This window comes from Cucurbita pepo, chromosome 2 (assembly GCF_057944985.1).
Source record: "Cucurbita pepo subsp. pepo isolate OVF chromosome 2, ASM5794498v1, whole genome shotgun sequence".
NCBI classification, from domain to species: domain Eukaryota; kingdom Viridiplantae; phylum Streptophyta; class Magnoliopsida; order Cucurbitales; family Cucurbitaceae; genus Cucurbita; species Cucurbita pepo.
The window spans coordinates 5,638,740-5,644,470 of record NC_141799.1 but is presented as its reverse complement, the minus strand read 5'-3'; the positions used below and the strand labels follow the sequence as shown (position 1 = coordinate 5,644,470).

General features: G+C 33.9%; 1 pseudogene; it reads left to right on the top strand.

Annotated features, from left to right (window-relative positions):
* Positions 1-2,123: 2,123 nt before the first annotated feature.
* Positions 2,124-2,980, top strand: LOC147793406 (basic blue protein pseudogene; annotated as a pseudogene).
* Positions 2,981-5,731: the final 2,751 nt, after the last annotated feature.

Genomic DNA, 5,731 nt, shown 5'->3' with positions numbered 1-5,731 from the left:
CCTTCAATTGGGCACGCTCCCGAGGTTATTTCTCTTCGTGGTATTCAACGGAAACACTCCGTGGAGGCGCAGAAACTTATTGGGATCGTTCTTGCTCGACGAATCGTCGTGTATCCCCAGATTGCATTTTCAAGCTTTCCTTTAAGTTTTTCAATGGGGAATTGAATTGGGAAAATGGTTTCTGGGCACTTTCAGCACATCATTCCTAAACAGAACTTGTGGGTAATCTTGTTTAGAAACTATAGGAATACGTTTGGGGAGAAATGGTGGAGAATTGCTCTCGAATTTGGAAGAAATCGGAGAGTAGGAGACCCACAATCTAAACACTCATAACTCTTGAATGGGCTCTCAACCTTGCTCGATTATTGTTCCATATTGTTGCCCCAACTGCAGACTTTATAGGAGAAGCTTAAACCGACATTGAGAGCTCTAGAATCGTCGTGAATTGGCGGTTTGGATTTCATGGAATATCTACTCCGATCAGAGCCTCACCGACTTTGGTTTTGAATACCAGCCGTTGGATGTGATGATATGTCTCTCTTCTAGATCATATCCAATTTTGGAGGAGATCCAACGGCTGAGATTCAAGGTTCGAAAGATTTTGCTCAGATGGTCACCGTAGATGCTCTAATTATGATTAGAGGGGCATTTTCGTAATTATCCATCATTCCAGGGGTATTTTGGTAATTTGCCACTTTTCGAATATTTTATTACTATTTTCTTCGAAAACTCTGTAATTTTTCTAAATATTTTTCATCCCTTGTTGGTCATTTTTCTTTTCTTCAGCACATATTGCATCACAATATATCATATCATAAACAAGTCAATTTATCACATATCTCATACCATAACATATTTCATATCATATGACAACATATATATATATATATATATATATATATATATATATATATCCATCATTCACATATCGTATCATAATCACATCATAGCGTAAACACTTCGTGGTCATATCGTTCCCTTACTTATCATAGCCTTAACGTCTTATATCTATCACAGTCATGTCGTTACATGAACGTACCTTAGTCATATCATCACATGAACGTATCCTAACGCTATTGTTCTATCAATCTATCACAAACCTATCCCTTTGTATCCATATCCCTTACTACACATAACCTAACCATATTCTTTTATCAATCTCTCATATCCATAACACTTCGTTATGTAACCTAACCTTAACGTTTCATGAACGCATCTTACTCCTATCGTCACATTTCGTCTTGTGCATCCTTATCGTATCCTATCTCAAACATATCATTGAATACATCGTACTGTAATTCACATATTATAACATATACATAACATATGATAAGCATATCAATCCACAAACAACTCACACATATCAATATATATGACACGTGCCGAACCACGAGGCACGTGTCAACATCAAATATAACTATGCCGACAGTAAGACCACTTACTTGATTAGCTTAGGTTGATGTCCAGAAGTTATCATTAATGAAAGTTCGATTCTGTCCTTTGAAATCCAAGACAACCTATGTGAGCCCATGACATCAGTTTCAAGTTTGAACTCTATCAAATTATTTTTTTAATTTATATGGGTCCATTGTTAAAAGTTTTGGACTGTTATATGTTTTTATTAAAAATCTTATTTTATATAGTTTCTGGTGTATAAAAAAGTTGATAGAGTTATTTAAGTCATTCTGTGCTTTCTTGTCCTCTACATTTGCTTTTCTTATTTTTTTTTTCTTTATCTGTATTTACTCTATTGCTTACTTTTCTTGTTTTTCTCTTTATCTGTATTTACTCCCTTTTAATTTTGTTCAGAAATTTTCTTTGCCATTTTATTCCTTTTTGCAAACTGTGATTTTTTGTGGCTGAGGTGGGTTGAGGAGAGATATTTGGGGAAGGAACGAGAGGTTAGTGGAGAGAAAGGAGGAAGATTGTTTCTCTTTCTTTTAATAGCAAAACGAGTAGACATAATCAATTGCAAAACCGCCCACTATTTCCCCGTAGGAATCAAAGGAAAAGAAAAAGGCAAGTTTGGTATGTTTTACATATCTTTATAACCATCATTTCCAAGCTTCAATGGAACACAATTGTTTTCCATATCTTTCTTGAGAGCTACTTCGGCTTCACGGATGGCTCGACACGAGGGGAGCAGCGGAGCGGCTTCGATGAGCACGGTGGCTGTTGCAATGGCGTTGCTGCTGCTACTTGGCTTCGAACATGGCGATGCTGCTACAACTTTTGTTGTTGGCAACTCGAACGGATGGAACCTGGGCACGGAAGGATGGCCTAATGGGAAGGTGTTTAGAGCCGGTGACATATTAAGTGAGTTTTCAACTCTCGTTTAGATAGTTAACTAGTAACTGATGTTTTACTTGCGTAACCGTATCCGTTAAGAATGATGCTTTGATACTATGTTAAGAATGAAAAACAGAAGTGGGATCGAAAGTCCGAGAAAAGAGAAAATATTCTACTAACCAAATCCTGAAGATAAGATAAATTATATCAAATCACAAGTTCCGTAGCAGACTTGTTTTAAATCCTTGAGGGGAAGCCCGAAAGGGAAAGCCCAAAGAGGATCTGGGTATTATATCAAAACACAAGTCCCGTAGCAGACTTGTTTTAAAGCCTTGAGGGGAAGCCCAAAAGGGAAAGCCCAAAGAAGGATATGGGTCGTTACATTACGACTATATAAAATATATTCAAATAGTATCTGATCCAATCGAATTCGCAGTTAGATAGTTGATAATAAACTAAGCTAATACATTTTTTTTTTTTTTTTTTGGTAGGATTCAACTATAACCCCACAGTTCACAACGTGGTGGCAGTGGACGAGGGGGGTTATAGAAGCTGCATAGCTCCAAGAGGCGCCAAAGTGTTCAATTCAGGCAAGGATGAAATCATTCTCTCAAGAGGACAAAACTTCTTCATATGCACCACCCCAGGCCACTGCCAAGTTGGGATGAGAATTGCTATCAATTCCCTCTAGTTCTCGACCACCCCGTATCGTTTACACATCGATCTCGATGTAAATGTTCTAAGTAACGATGATTTGGAAACATTGTGGAAATAAAATAATTGATAATAATTAAGTGTGGTTATATGCATCTTATAAATTATTTCTATTACTAACTTATATCGACCTAATACCATATTTATTAAAACTATTATTTATAATAAAATAAGTTTAATTTATTTAATGCAAGTATTTAGTTTTTGACAGTGAAGGAAATTTAAAATAAAAATATTATTTAATGATTTAAAATTAATTAATTTAATGCTCATAATTGATAATAATTTGTTCATTAATTAGTACGGATTTACATTTAACAAATATAGAAAGAAAGATAATTAATTATATAAACAAATATAAATATTATTTATTGTGATTTATATAAATATAAATAATGAATTAATTAGGGATCTTGATTTATATAAATATAAATATAAATAATGAATTGATTGTATTGTTTGTAAGTTTTTTTTTTTCCTTTTTTTTTTTAATATTTATATATCATATTTGAAATTTTTTATAATTATTTAAATATATATTCCATACGTCTTGTGACTTAAGAAAATCATCGAATCTTAATATGGAATAACGTCATATTAAGAAATTTCATTATCTTACATCGTCATGTTGTCATGCATCGTCGTCATCATATAACATCATCATAGACCACTTACTTGGTTGCCCTTAGCCGATTTTCGCTAAATTCGAGTACGCTTGTCTTCCGGGAGTCGTTTCCTGTTATGAGGTCCATCTCATTTCGTTAGCATTTAGCATTTCTAATCTATTTAACTTGAATTTGGGAAATAGAGCAAACCTCAGTTACCTTAATTTATTTTATTTTTTGAATATGACTAAAATTTTAAATGTTTATTTAAGAAAATGAAAATGATCGGTTTCACGGGATTTAGCCAATTGTCTTGATCGTGGGATATCATTGAGAAATAGGAAATTGTCTTGATCGTGGGATATCATTGAGAAATAGGAATCGGTGTTAGCAAAGGATTTTTATTTCTCGGGAATGAGTCAATCATCCACTTTGGTATCTTATTGAACAAAAATGGTGATATTGTTCCTCCATTGATCAAGAATTTCGATTTTTGGGAAGCATCCAATAACAAGGGTTTCAATTTTTTAAAATGAACTATTTGAAGACCTATTGATTCTAACAACTGATTGCAGAGTTGATCATTCGGACCTTTCAATTCATAATAGATGTGGATCTCGGACCTATGAATGGAGATATTCCCGAAACTCACAAAGAAAGAAACATAATTAAAAAAATGTTATGTTTTTTTAAAATCTTATTTAGAATTTAAATACTTTCTTCAAACAAATGGATTTTACTATACTATATCTACGTGAAGGTATGTCTAGATTACTATACTATATCTCTGTTTATGATATGTTTACGCAAGTGGTATGTATGCTGTGATATAGAGATGATCAGGGGTTCATCAATAAACTCCTAATCGTGAACTTGCTTCGATTGCAAAGGGTCTGAAAATATTATAGAATTAGTTGTGATTTGCTTGTACTATATGGGAATACTTTCAATGCTTTAATTTCACCTGAGCTTTAATTTCCCACAATTCCGGTAAAGATGACATCAAACCAATGCTTTAATTTCATATGAAAAATTAATTTCCACCGATCTCAGTTGACTTACAATTATATTGAATTCATTTATATGATCAGCAATAGATTCACCGTCACATATTTGTAAATTAAACAATCTCCGCATAAAATACACCTTGTTCATAGGCGACGTTTTTTGATACATACTCAACAGTACCTTCAACAGATCTGATATTGTCTTCTCCTTGATGATGTTGAACGCCGCATTTTTTGATAGCGTCAACCGGATCAACCCTGAGGCCTGCCGATCCTTGAGCTTCTACTGCTCCGTGTTCATGGTATCCGAATTCACCTCCTACAGGGGTTTGTTAAGATCTTTTTTGTACAGATAATCTTCAATCTGCATCGTCCAAAAATCAAAATCGGATCCATTAAACTTCTCAATTCCAACATTTGAGCTTTCGATCTTCACAGATCATGATGAATCTCGCCTAAATTTGATACCAGTTCATAGGATCACACAATAACACACACACACTCGATCTAGATGATCACAAAGAACAGGAGAGAGAAAATGAAAGGAGGAATATTGAATAAAGATTTATATTGATGACAAGTATGTACGGTAAGAGACAATATAGAGAAGGCAGAAAGTACATTTTAAAAGCACTACTAAGATTGTATATATATGGTTAAGTTTACTATAAATTTACCATATATAATCGTCCATACCCTTTTATTATATATCCTTTTTCACTATATATGACCATTTGCATTATATGTCATTTACCACATATAGCTTTATACGTAGAACTGTAGAATGAGCTATAAATAAGCAGCATGCTCCATAACCCAACACTTACTTTATGGGGCCAACTACGGAGATGTCACCTAAACTCTACTAGAGAATATGAGAATAATGTCTATATAATAGTATGGTGACAATTATGGGTTGAAAAGACGTCAAGGTTGCATTTTGAGAGCCTCTAAGGTGATTTAAAAGTATCAATGAGGTGTTACGATCATCGTCAAAGTGTTATAGAAATTTTATGGAGATAGACTACAATACGAGACTTTCAGGATATGTCTTAAATTTAAGAGTGATTTGGGCGAAGGATCGCCATGATTACAATGGTAGAATTTTTCTCTAAA